This window comes from Lytechinus pictus, chromosome 3 (genome assembly GCF_037042905.1).
Source record: "Lytechinus pictus isolate F3 Inbred chromosome 3, Lp3.0, whole genome shotgun sequence".
NCBI classification, from domain to species: Eukaryota; Metazoa; Echinodermata; class Echinoidea; order Temnopleuroida; family Toxopneustidae; genus Lytechinus; species Lytechinus pictus.
The window spans coordinates 43,475,277-43,489,389 of record NC_087247.1 but is presented as its reverse complement, the minus strand read 5'-3'; positions in this window follow the sequence as shown (position 1 = coordinate 43,489,389).

Sequence of the window (14,113 nt, the reverse complement as noted above, 5' to 3'; positions counted from 1 at the left end):
GTTGAAGTCTGGGACTGTTTGTATAAAATGTGTCTTTTGAGCATCAATTTGCGATTGAATTGAGGGAAAAATTTGCTGGTGTTCATCAATATAATATACTCTCGATATTAAGGTGTTAATTAAAATTGAATTTTCAATAGGTATAAGATCCATGATTAAAAAAGTGTTAACGTGAACATTATACCCTTAAAGGGAATCGAACCCAAATAAAAACTTCTTTTAAGAGGAAGAAGACAAATTTGACAAGTTGATAGGTGAAAATTTGAACAGTATCGGACAAACAATAAGAAAGTTATGAAATTTTAAAAGTGGTAATCACTATACCTGGAGACTTCGATTTGACTGCACATGACTTGTGATGCCATAGTGATGTAAGGCAAAGACTACCCTTCCATGTACTCCAATACATTAAATGGCTATAATGTCTTTTTTCATAACTTTTACTTCAAATTATATTTTTCTTTTCATGAGGATATAAAACAATATACTACAACACTGTAAAAACGCTGTTTGAAATTACTTGGATTATATTTGGATAACTCCCCAAGGGAATGGATACCTATAGGACAAAATCACAAATCTCTGATAATTAAAGGGATGGTCCGGGCTGGAAGTATTCATAGCTTAATAAATAGAGTATAATTCACTGAGCAAAATGCCGAGACAAGTTTCATCAAAATCGGATAACAAATAACAAAGTTATTGAAGTTTAAAGTTTAGCAATATTTTGTGAAAACAGTCGTCATGAATATTCATTAGATGGGCTGATGATGTCACATCCCCACTTGTTCTTTTGTATTTTCTTATATGAAAATATTTATTGCTGCAACTTATTTCATTATAAGGGAGACATATTATTCACACAATTATGAAATAATGGAAAAAATATGATTTTATGTAATAACATAAGAAAACGGAAAGTGGAGATTTGACATCATCAGCCCACCTAATGAATATTCATGACGACTGTTTTCACAAAATATTGCTAAACTTTAAACTTCAATAACTTTGTTATTTGTTATCCGATTTTGATGAAATTTTCGGCATTTTGCTCAGTAAATTCTACTCTAAGTATTAATATATAAATATTTTCAGCCCGGACCATCCCTTTAAGTACATGGGAAAGTTGTCCTTGCATTATTGTCATAATTTTCTTACACAGTTGCCAATTTGAAATATACATAGTCTTAAGGCCACCGCACACCTTACGACTGTTTGCGATCCGATTTTGGAACAAATCGCATTTTTCTCATTTTCTGGAAATGTGAATGGAACGTAAAATTTTATTGAGGTTAAAATTAATTGAAAGAATAGTAATACAACCATTTTGAAAGATTGCAAGCCTTTATTTTGGAGTAAAGGCCAAATTAGTTTCATATCGTAGCCAATCGTACGACTGCTATGACTCCATTACGACTAGATATTAAATTTGCTTTTATTCTAAGAAGGAGGTTAGCATAGTCACAGATTTGAACATAGGTATTCGTAAGATGATTTCGAACATTACACAGTAAGATATTCCAAGTCTCAATATTAGCATCAAATTCTACTACGTTTTATTCCAAAATTGAGTCGCAGACCAATCGTAAGGTGTGCGGTCGCCTTAAGGGATCTCAATTCTAAAGCAGCCATAACTTTCCGATTTCTTCAAACTTTCACCATTCTGTTTTATTTACTTTTCTCATTTCCAACGCAATATAAATTTTATAACCAAGGCTGGATTCCCCTTCAAATGATACTTCATTGTCACATATTTCTGGAAGATGTCTTTTTTATTCTTAATTTTATAGATCTGTAGACTGTAAATACAATCATTCTTTTATTCTGTGTTGTGTAGTAAATGACGACCAAATGAGATGATACTCCAAATATGTCTAATAAAGCAAGTTGTGCATTTTCACATCCTGTAAGATTTTAAAGATAAAAACTAATGGTTTCAAATGTGATTTCATATTTTGCACAAACATGGCCATACGCAGAGGGTAAAAGTTGCCCCCATAAAAATTGTCAAAAGCTTTTTTTTAATATTTGGATTGCAGTTTTCAAATATACATTTAAGTGTGCATCAGATCCTTCTTCAACTTTGATTCACAAACCGTCGTCGTGGTAAGCTCGGTAGCCCCTCTCCCTCGTTAACGTATGTTTTCAAGTATTTTCATCCCACAAGAGCATAATTATAGAGTATTCTCTGTAGAGTACGTCATGTGCACAAAATGATACCCAGGCCATCGCTTTTGACTGTAACGAAATACGAAGATTAGGAGAAAAGATAAGCAAAACAAACAAGCGAATGTCATTTAATGTCTTGAATGTGATTATTAAAAGTACTTTTGATCTCTTCCAACAAAACAACTATTTGCTTAATTCACAATCATTCTCCTGAGACATAATATTGTTCTCAAAGGAGGGAAATATAGCTTGTTAGATTCGAAGAAAAACATCAAAATTTGAGCATTATTTTGTTCTACATTTTCATCTCAATTGTTCGTTTGGGATATCTTGGAGTGATTGTTATGGAATATTTACATGACATTCCTATATGGAAAGTTGCTCGCCGTGTAAGTGGGGCAAACTTTCCCACAAAAGTACAAATTTATAAGCAACCTTGACTGTGAACAAAGTTGGATTATTGTGAAATAATAATAGATTATGGAAGATTTTGTAATAAATAGGCCTATGCTACGATTATTATCTGTACGTGTATTCCCTTGTTAGGAAACAGAGAAAAGGGGAGAGCCAAGATTCTTTGTGCGTCATGCTTTGTGGACCAACGTAAACATGGTAAGGGCAGTGTACCAAAAGTTTTCTTTTCAAGGTATTTACAAAGATTCATCGAATCGCTCTAAAGAACACTTCAGAGGATCGACGATGAGAAAAGAACCTATTTCAATATTTGTGAAAGGATTTCCAACCGTTTGACACAGTCACATACATTTCGCTGAACAACTCTTGATTCGAATTTCTGGATTTGCCTTCATTGTCCATGACTGGTCTAATTGATAAAGTCATCACTAATCGGTGATGAATTAGGTGAAGTGTAGACTTAATTTGGAAGACTGAGTTGAGGTGATATCAACTAACACGAAACATACGACCGGACATTTCGGATAGCTCCTGCTCAATCATTCTTTTATCGATTTTATTTTGTTTTTGTTAAATCCTAAGGAGAAAACATACTTTCCCACAAAATAAAAAACAGCAGCAAACTTTCCTGAAAACTAGTACTTAGAAAATAATACACAAGGTATATAGCAGAGACTCCAACTCTCCCGCTTTCGACGGGAGATCTCCCGCCAAAAGCCCATTTTCGCAAAATCTCCCGTTCTCCTGTTTGATCTCCTGCCCAGGCCCGGTCAAGTTAATATGTTAAGTAATGCGTCAACACTGCGCGCGATCTCGTAAATTTAGCGGGCGCGAGCTGGTTAGATAGCACCATCCCTCCTAGGCCCTCCTACTGTTACTTTAATTGATAACTACTATACATCATTATATTTTTTTTAAATGAAGACTTTTCTTCATTTTGGTTTCTGGGAATACTATGTAAAATAATTGGAGAAAGCAGTTAAATTGCTGATAACCAACTTGGGGAGCAATCTTACCCCAGAGATCATCATCAAATAACGGATGAGACAAGATCGATGGATATGGAAATGTAAATTTTTAAGGTTATAGGTAGTATTCAATATGTCTTCACTGGTTGATACGAATAAAGGTATCGCAAAAATGTATGGTTTTGTAGATGCCTATCATTTTCACATGCACGCATTGAATAATGATATATGAAAAGAAATTCTATTAACCCAAAATATATGATTTGATTTATTGAATTGTTATTACCTAGTGACATCATAAGAAATTAAAAATTAACCTGGGATAACACGAGAGAGCATCTAGAACCCAGAGCTTCTTATCTGGAGATTCTCCCGCCTGGACCCCGGCCACACGGGACTTCGCGCTACGCGCTCGTGATGTGCGCGAAGCGCACATTAAGTTGGAGTCTCCAGTTTGCTAGGGGATCCAGGCAGGAGAATATCCAGATCAGAAGGTGTTTGGGCTTGGAGTCTCTGGTATATGTCATATACGATTGAAATAGATGGGTGAGTGGTGGTGGTCCTCTTTAAATTAAAATGAGTGATACGTGGTGGATTTGTTTAAAATGCCGGGGTCGGGAAGCATTTCCACATCTCCTCTCCATTCTGTCTATTTTCTTCCTCATTTTACCTCTTTATTTTTTTACAAAGGGGGTGTATCCGAGGTTTGGGAAAATGTTCCCGATTCCCATGCTGTTTCTGGACCGTTCATCTCCTCTGAATTATGTAGGTGAGAAAAGCAAAGTTCAAGACTACGTTTTTGGGAGACTTTCCTCTGTTATGTCTGTCTAGTACCTCTGAGTCGCACTTCTGCGCCTCTTGTTACGGAGCAACCACCATGCCTCCCCAAGAATGGCACTGATGTTGGCCCGACTAACCACCAATCGGCCGACCGAGTCGACACGCATTCGCTATTTCATTCATAATCCTCTCTCCGCACGCCTCATTTGGTGTTCACGTTCACGCTCGCTCACCTGGCAAACAAGTTATAATCAGTTGACGAGGTAAAAGGTGATTTTTCGAGGTGGCCCAAGCTCATTCTCAAGTACTCCTGGTAGACACCGGGGGTAGGCACCACTATCTATTGCTCGAGATATTATTGGTCCTGTTTGCCAAGAGACATATACCAATTAACAACACACTAAATAGTTGTTGGAATATTTTTATATACAGGTCGAGGCGTCATTACTCCATAGAAGGTTATTAGACGCTTTGGAACATTAACGTAACGTCTTTTTGATGGAGTTGAGATCTTAATCAAGTATTAGGAAGAAAACGGGGTAAGTGGACTCGGGGTTTTTTCGGGAGCATTAGATTTCTGGTTGTAGTATGTACATGTATATACTTTGAAGTGATTCAATAATCAGAAATAAAAAAACATATATATATATTCGTTCCAGAAATAGACACACAGATGGTCATTCACTTGGTTCAGTATTTTGAAATGATAAAAGAGCATTGAACAGACCATCTTTTACGAGATTTAATTTATGTTTGCAGTATGGCCAATTTATATGTAATCAATTTTGTATTTGATTTGTTTTTTATTTGAACGTTTCACGAATAACAACATCACCATATCATGTCATCATAGATCTAATGAATATATAAAAGGAGTATAATGTGTATGCGTATAAAGTTGTTTTCTCTCTAAAAAAAAACCCTCCGAAAATATCAACAATTGAAATTTTGGCGGAGTGATGACCTTTTCCAAAATTAATGTTACATCCAACCTTGCATTAAGCTGAATCCAGTGTTGTGTTGAACCATTTAAAGTAGTAAATGCAACATTTAGAAAAGGTTGCCACTCCTCCACAACCTTTTAATTGTTGATTTAACATTTCACTTTTTAGTTCAGTATAAGATGATTATGAACGAGTAAAGCTGCTCAGAAAGTCAAAGGCATTGGTTGTCATAGCCATCATTCTAATTGCACGTAAAGATGCAAGTTGCGTCTGCGTTAAATCGTGGAGATATCTGTGATGATATCGTAATCTATATGGTTAATGTCCTTTAGTCTTGAGGGAATACTGAAATTATTGTCCTAAACAGCAAATTATTCATATTTGTAAGTATATTCATGCAACTATTGTATTTGAAAGTTAACTGTAACATGTTTTTGAGCATTAAAAACACTAACAACTAAACTGAATGAATTTTACATTCATTCTCGTTCAAAATGATTTTCATATTTATACATGTTATAGGGCCAACTGCAGCGAAAACTTATATAGTGTTGATATGCCCTTGTAATCTAATGGATAAGTATTTGTCTTTTTTGTGTGTGTTATTTTCATTAAATCCTTCCGAAAAAAAACACTTTCGAGTTATGAATTATAGTAATAATAGGCACATCTTGGATCGTATTAAGTCTTTTTATTTTCTGAAGAAGTGGAATGAATGTACGCGAGGGGTTGGCATTTATTATTAAAATGAACGATGTACAATATATTGTTTCGAAATGCTCAAGTTTAACTTCTCAAGATAATGATCGAGTGAATTATTTCATTCAGAATTAGGATTTAATCTGAAATCGAGTGTTGATCTTAATTTCAATTCGTTTTGTAAAGGTTGTACAAAATTCTTATGGTAATGAACTCAGACTGGTTTACAAAATACACAATAATACGATTTTATATTACACATTAAGATATTAGCAAGTGATTTTGACTTTTGTGAGGAACCTTGCATTGAAAATGAACCGGATTGGGGCAAATGATTTCAAACCAAATTCACCAACTTCTTAAGAAGTTGGGATTGGATGGAGAAATCCGAATCTAGTTATTGATTATTAGTTTTGCCATCGGAGGTTGAAAACAAGGTCGAGAATTGCAAACAAGGTGTATATTGCAAAGGTCACTCATTGCCATGGTTACGTATATACTATGCTCAGTGAATTTCTCACTCCCAGGTGGATGGTGTTAAAACACAAGATGGAAGAATGACCGTTTTTTCTAATTATTATGTTTCATGTATTAAGACGTGGGTTAGATTATAAATATTTACAGCAAATATACCAAAGAACGTTTTGCATTTTACATTGGAATTAAAATGTTGCACTCTCTTGTGTATTTTTGTAAGTGCTGTCATTTGAGATGAAAACAAAAACAATTAACAATCAGGTTTAATAATGTCTTACCAACTTTAAATACTGACATGAGAAGGGGAATACATGGGAAGCCCCCTATACCCTGGATTCACTACAGAGCTATCAGCAGCCGAATTTCAAAGGTCTATCTGTTTGACGTTCGTGTCTTTCTTTCCAAACAAACATGAATGTCAAAATAAACTTTGTTCTAATAATACAATTTCAACTACAACCATGTATTTCAAGCAAGAAGCACAATTCATTATGATAACAAACCTGAGCTACTTTTGAAAATCAACCAATGCTCATGATGAGCAGTTAGCTACGCATAGGTTTTCTATTTTATAATAACTTCAAATTATTATGTTGGTGTTAAATAATGAAAAACTAAGCGAGATGGGACAAATAAAAAAAAAGAGTTTTCGTCAACAGATGATGAGCCATTTTCTCGTCCTAAAGCTATACTATTAACCCAACAGTAATCATACACAAAAAAATATTCTACAATTTAGAAGGAAAAATATCAATTTTGTTCATTTAAGTGTCGATTGAGGTTTTTCTAAGAATATTGATTAGAATGAGTATATTAATTTTATTCAATGATGTAAGTTTTTGACGAATTAATTCATTTTTATTATCTTTTTCATGTTATTGTATATTACTTGGTTTTAATTGTTTGTATCATTGGTGGCAGCATTTCATAAGACTTCAATGTTCTTTCAAGCTGTCTCCACATTCTATTTTATTGTATATATATTTTTACCTTGACATTGTTTTTGATTATGAATGAAATGAATTGAAATTGAATCGCATTGAAAGTTCTAAGCGGGAATATCAATTATCAACAATCCCTCAACAATTAGCGCTTAGCGGAACTAACTAGCAGTCGCCATTATCAATTGTGATGGAGAGAGTGTGATGTATGTTAATTTAAGTTATATATTTATTAATATTGGAAAAAAGTGATGTCCCTTGTTATGTTAGAATTAAAATTTGAGATAAAACCTGAAAATTTGAATTCATCGAGATAGACGAGATAGTGACTTTCATATCACAATATCGATCATGAAATTATATTAATATCATTACACAAACTAAAGTGTGTATGGTTCCAGTGTGAACTATTTTAGCTCAGTTTGTGATTGCTTTAAATCAGCTCAAAATAATGCAGATTTACAAGTAAGGAAATCTCGGAGACTTCAACAAATCCCTCTGTAATAGATTACGGCCTATAACAACGTCGCTCTTAATGGTCGGATCATAAATGCCTTCATCGTTTCCCATCTTCCCTCAGTTGGTCAATATTGACCCTCACCATCTATCAAGATCTTTTTAAAAGGTTTGCCAATCTATAAATCAAGCTTCCATCTCATTGTTCATAATTAATTTATTAACTTCCTATCTTTCCTCTATCCTTAGCAAACACTTGAGCGAGCCTGAAGGATATCGAACCAGATTGTTATGGCCTGTGTGGTTCATTATAGATTATTCTGAGCCTTTTTCTGAGACCCGTTTCATAAAGAGTTATAACTATGGTAACTTTGTCATGAAGGCAACTACCATGGATATCTTGATTGTGATTGGCTACAGAGGCCAGTTACCATGGTATTTGATATAATGGAAAAGTTCAACACTTGTATAAGACCTCAATGAAACGGGCCCCTGCATGGCTTGGTTGATAAAAATTGAATCGCGTTCTATACAGTGCGTATCAAAAAAAATTACACTTAGAAAAAGCCCTGGGAATTAAAAAATATACAACATGTGAGTAATTTTTTCACTTATAATCTTGAATTTGGGTCTCATCTACCCAATGAAAGTAAACGTTTTGACAGAGTGTTACACTTGAGTGAGCACTGTCCATTTTTGTAAAGCTCGCAGAAATCTGTTTGCGCAGAAATGCTAGTTTTCACGCTGTGTCAAGGGGAAAGGGTGAAATCAAACTTACCCTGCGAAACATTTCTAATACATTTCCCTTGCACTTTTAGTCAATAGAAATAAGACGGATACATTCAAGCATTTGGTAACAATTTTGCCACCCAAATTGAAATTTCAACACTTAGTAGCACAACCTTTACCCTTTTTGCCGTGATAGCTGGATCTGAGGACATAACTGAATCTGAACTAAGGTTTATATCAGACATCTCCAGCATTTTTTCACTAACTTTATATAATTTAAAAGTGGGTTTACATTTAATTTTTCATTTAATACTTGTTTCTCTACACCTTTCCCAAGCTTGACAATGATTAACAAAATGAAAATCAAGCCTAAGCCATTTCATGTAAATCACAGCTCAGTGTACAGCAAATATCGTCACAATGGCCTCCGTGTGTGGGGAGTGGGGTGGGGCGCAATGCACTCTTCAAAGTGTTTTGGGCAAGGAAACAAGTTAAAAAAATGTAAAAGATATCTTCAAATCAAATTTTCTAGCTAAATTCCACGTGTTCTTCATGATTAAGGTCTACTTTTATTCGCATAACTATTTCAAAGTTCTGCGCAAATCATTTTTCACTAATTTTTTCAAAAGTAAGCGCATGGTGCTCACTCAAGCGGAAATATTTTTCGACAGTTATATCGTCATTTGCTTAAATGGATCTGTACCAATGTTAGAATTAATGTGGAAAAATCTTCAGGATATTACAAATGTATAATTTTACAGGATTTTTTTCTACGTGTAAACTTTTTTGATACGCACTGTATAGCGATTTTGCATGAATTTTGTTTGGGCATGCATAACTGAGATGAACACATTCAATGTCACGATATTTTTGAAATAGAATTTCATACCATTGTAAGGTTTTCGTATATATTCCTTAAAAGGAAAATATAAAAGTTACATGTCGTGCGTGACTCTCATTTTGCAACGCACCAATTCCTATCATTTTAAGCGTATTTCGTCTTGTTCAAACAAAAGAGGTGAACTATTCTATTTTCCTATCATGAATATGATTATAGACCGGACTTACTGATTTAAAGATAAAGCTACGAGATGAAAAAAATATATATAAATGTGTGCATTCACGCTGACAAAAATCATTTTCATATATGACCTTCATTTTAATTGGAAGGTTTCTATATAGGCATTTCAGTGAGTTGGATTAATGAGCAGGGTTACGTGCATTTCACATTTCAGTCAAGAGTTCTTGTGGTAGACATTGAAAAAAGGGATTTTATCACAAACTTGTTCTAATTAGACCCAAGAGCTATCTACAATCATATGAGGCAAGAGATTGAGGCCAAAAGAGTATAGAAAAACGAGGTCATTATGAAAGTTTCTGAACTTGGCCATGAGGTAATGTCTAACATCAACTTGTATTTAAAACCATTTCTGTATTTATTTGTTCATTTTGACTTTGTATGGTGTTCCAGTTTACTTCTCTGTTCTTCTAAAACCCCCTGTTTCTAATTTCATCTCCTTGGATCACATTAATGTTCAAATATGTTTTCTATATCTGATAGACCCCCACGCGGGAAAACATTTTCAGAAAAAGATTATGTTCCTTGAAATTCTCAGATCTGAGATTTCCCTTAGAATCAAGAGCTTATAATAACAAAGGTGCTCATGGCAAAGGCTGGAAAGCAATGTTAAGATATAGAATCATCGTGAATTTAGAAGGCCGTATATACGCATTTTTGAAAATATTATCTATTTTCATAGGGTGTAGAGGAAGAAAAATGAGAATAAGAAAATGAAGAAAAGGACAAACACGACAAAGAAGGAGGAGGAGGAGGAAAATAAGAATAAGAAGAATAAGAAGAAAAAGGATAAGAGGAAGAAGAGAAGAAGAAGAAGAAGAAGAAGGCGGAGGAGGAGGAGGAGGAGGAGAAGAAGAAGAAGAAGAAGAAGAAGAAGAAGAAGAGAAAGAACTTTATTACTCATTTTAAATTTCAATTTTTAGCGTTAAGAAGAAAAAAATATTAAAAAAAACGAAATAATAAAGAATAAGAATAAGCAAAAAGAAATAAAAAGAACGAAATTGATATGCATATCGTGCTATTAAGAAAAGGAAGAAGAGGACAAACATGACAAAGAAGGAGGAGGAGGAGGAAAATAAGAATAAGAAGAAAAAGAAGAGGAAGAAGAGAAGAAGAAGAAGAAGAAGAAGGAGGAGGAGGAGGAGAAGAAGAAGATAAATAACTTTATTACTCATTTTAAATTTCAATTTTTAGCGTGAAGAAGAAAAAAATATTTAGAAAAACGAAATAATAAAGAATAAGCAAAAAGGAATAAAAAGAACGAAATGGATATGCATATCGTGCTATTATCGGAGCGTTTGAGAAACTAGAGATCCACGGGTGACTTTAATTTTACACAACCAGAGGAGGCTTGTCCAACTCCAATTTCGCTTTCAACATTGGCCAATCAAAGCACCCGCTTCAAGTTTATCCTTTCAGAATTTGCAGTGATTATGATGATTTTTAATATTAAGCACGCAATCATTGCAGACAAATGAGTGATTTATTTCTTAAAATAATCTTTGGAGTCTTGTTTAATTTGATCAGTTGGCTTATTTAGCATCAAATTTTATAACGTGATGAAAGTGAAGGTCGATTAGGAGATTTAGTTCTCCTTTTAAAGAAAAAAAATTTAAACATTATTATTTCATATTTTATAGTGCCAAACCTCTGTCTCTTTCCGCTGTATAAAATCTCTCATTTTATTCCGTTTTCGAATCTTCCACATGTTTAAGATCTATGGAGAAGTTACAGGCTATCAGATGACGAAAGTTCATTATTGAAATCATGAAATTTGTTCCTTTAATGTTCTCTATGATTCTTACCAGCTTTCGTTTTAAAGCCCTCTTGTTTGAATCCACAAAGATAATTAAAAAATACCCCTCTTTAAGACTACACCGTTGAATAATTTCATAAAGGGATACTCTTTATTATATGTTGCCCAGAGTAGGCTCACAATTATTAAGATGTTAGCTTACACCCATGGTCACGAGAAGGGGGAGGGTGCATGCAATTTTCCAATATGTTTTCAGAGTTTTATTAAGGTTCACGTCGCCAAGTGTGCATGAGACTATGTCGACATCGGTTCAGTTGCTTCGCTCCCACTATCGTAGACCCGAAATAATATTCGACATTATTTTGTACTCTCGCAACCTCTTAACGAAAAGAGGTGCTGCTAATGGTCGTGAACACATCTATTTAAAATCCTCCTGTCTTAATTCATAATATGTTCATGTTATAAGATCCTCAGATCTTGCAACAACAAAAAAAGTTTGAAAGAAAGTTTGGAGGTCTTGTCCCTTTAATGTTGTATCCGACCTCTCCCCAGGGTCTTGTTTAAAGGTGGACCATTCCGTCCGTCAGCGAGTATAACAACTCGGAGTTTGTCTATCTTCTGAGACAGAATTCTTTCAACAATTCGATTTGCTTACAACGGAGGGACTAGAATAACTCTGATGGATCTAACTGCAAATCAAACTTGGTTTCGAGTCCTAGAGCGATGACAGCCAACAGATGTAGATAAATCCCAATTTGGTTGCGCCATATGATCCCTAGCGAAGCTTCCGAATTATAGATAACCATGCCAACGGAAGTTGGGTACCTCCAATCATATACCAATATATTATAATTCATTTGGAGCTCATCATACTTTGGACGCTTGTAAACGCACGCGCAGGTTATAACCATGTATAACCAGCATGTATTTCTTTCATTTTAGCCTTTCATTTAGGTTATGATTCCGATAGTTATCAGGTGTCGGGCGGCTCCCCCTTGCTTTACCTCTGAAACATATCATATTATTGACAGGTTATAAGGTGTGATGTAAATCATGAATGTATGAGCATTGTAATATTTGTCAGGAAAGGCTTATGGTTAGGAAGGTTGGTATGCGTGAGGTTTGAACCCGACAAAGATGTAGAAAACTAAAAAGGTGTTCCCATACGATATCAATAATACGATCAAATTCGCCGGTAAATTTTGAAACGTCCGATTCATTCAGGTTACGACAATCATTTAAAATGACAAGTTGTCACATTTGACAATCAAGTTTAGGCCACTATAAACTATTTCACGAAAATGGTAAATGTTATTTCATCAATCCGAATTTGTTATTGCTTAGCCATTATGTGCGGCAAGATGGAAGAAAAATAGGTCTTGTTTCTTTTTCCTCCATTCCGTACGTGTACATTTTGCTCACAATCAATAGAAGTCCATGCCATGTTTTCCTACATGTTCGAAATCAGGAGATGTTCAAATTTCGAGAATTTTTTGTTGTTGTAATTTTGTATTTGTTGTCATATTGTTTATTTCTTAGGCATACTTTCTTTTTTTCTTCTTTTTTGTCTCCTGTTTTCTGTAAAATAATTCATAATAAAATTAAAATTGATTTCGAAAACGAAATAAAGACGTTATACCTGACTGAGAATAATAAAGGTATTCGGTTTAAAAAAATGTCCACGTGATTAGAATCATTCTGTATAAAGAACTCAGTTGTTGTTGCTTGATATCAGGCGTTCATTCATAATTTACGCCATAACATATCTTTATTGTGATTCTTGCTCTTTGTAAAGGATCATTTTGACTATATAGCCGTATAGAAACCAATTTGTTTAACGCTAAAAACTAGTGCAGTCTGAATTTAGTTATATTGCATGCGTTTTTATACCCCTCATCCTTTTTAGGGACCCCACCCCCTAAATGTAGGCTAATAAGTAATTTTCACTCATCATGTTCATGACAGACAACCAATGAGGACATTTCCTTTTTGTAGTCAATGACAATGACTTTGACAGTTTGTTGACCGAGTAGATGATTGATCAGCAAACTCTGCTTGACCGATATCGTGGGATTGATATTGTCCCCTTACCAACGGCACGACAAATATATCTTACATTCAAACTATATAGTATAGTCCTCCTAAATATCAATAGTATTCAATACCAATACAAAATATAAATTATGATTATTCATATCAATTATTCATTGTTTTCTCCCGAATGAAAAGTATGTAAATAGAAACAAAGTGATATATCAGATGTCCAAATTCGTCTATATTGTTTTGCTGATCCTCTTTCGAAGAAAAAAACATACTTGTGAAAAAGAATCCGTCCATGTAAGATACTAACATAATACTCAATATAATGACTTTTGCGTTTTGAGTCAATAGAACCCGATTATGAGTTGATCAAGATTCTCACAAATAATTGCTTCTAGCTGCCACTCTAACCAGGTTTTACCAAAGAAAGAGAGGATATATTGTCGTTTAACAATATTTTCATACAATACTGCCGTAATGTCGTTCAAATCGTAAGGTGTGAAAAATGCAGTTTAACAGCTCGTTAAACTCGTTTACGATATTCTTTGCTTGATAAATCAAGTTTAATGCGTCAGGGCTTAAAGGTACGTACGAAAATGAACTGTGTCGGTCTTCTTTAAAAAAATGCTCAAAATTTCTCCTTAAAACTGCATATGACTACA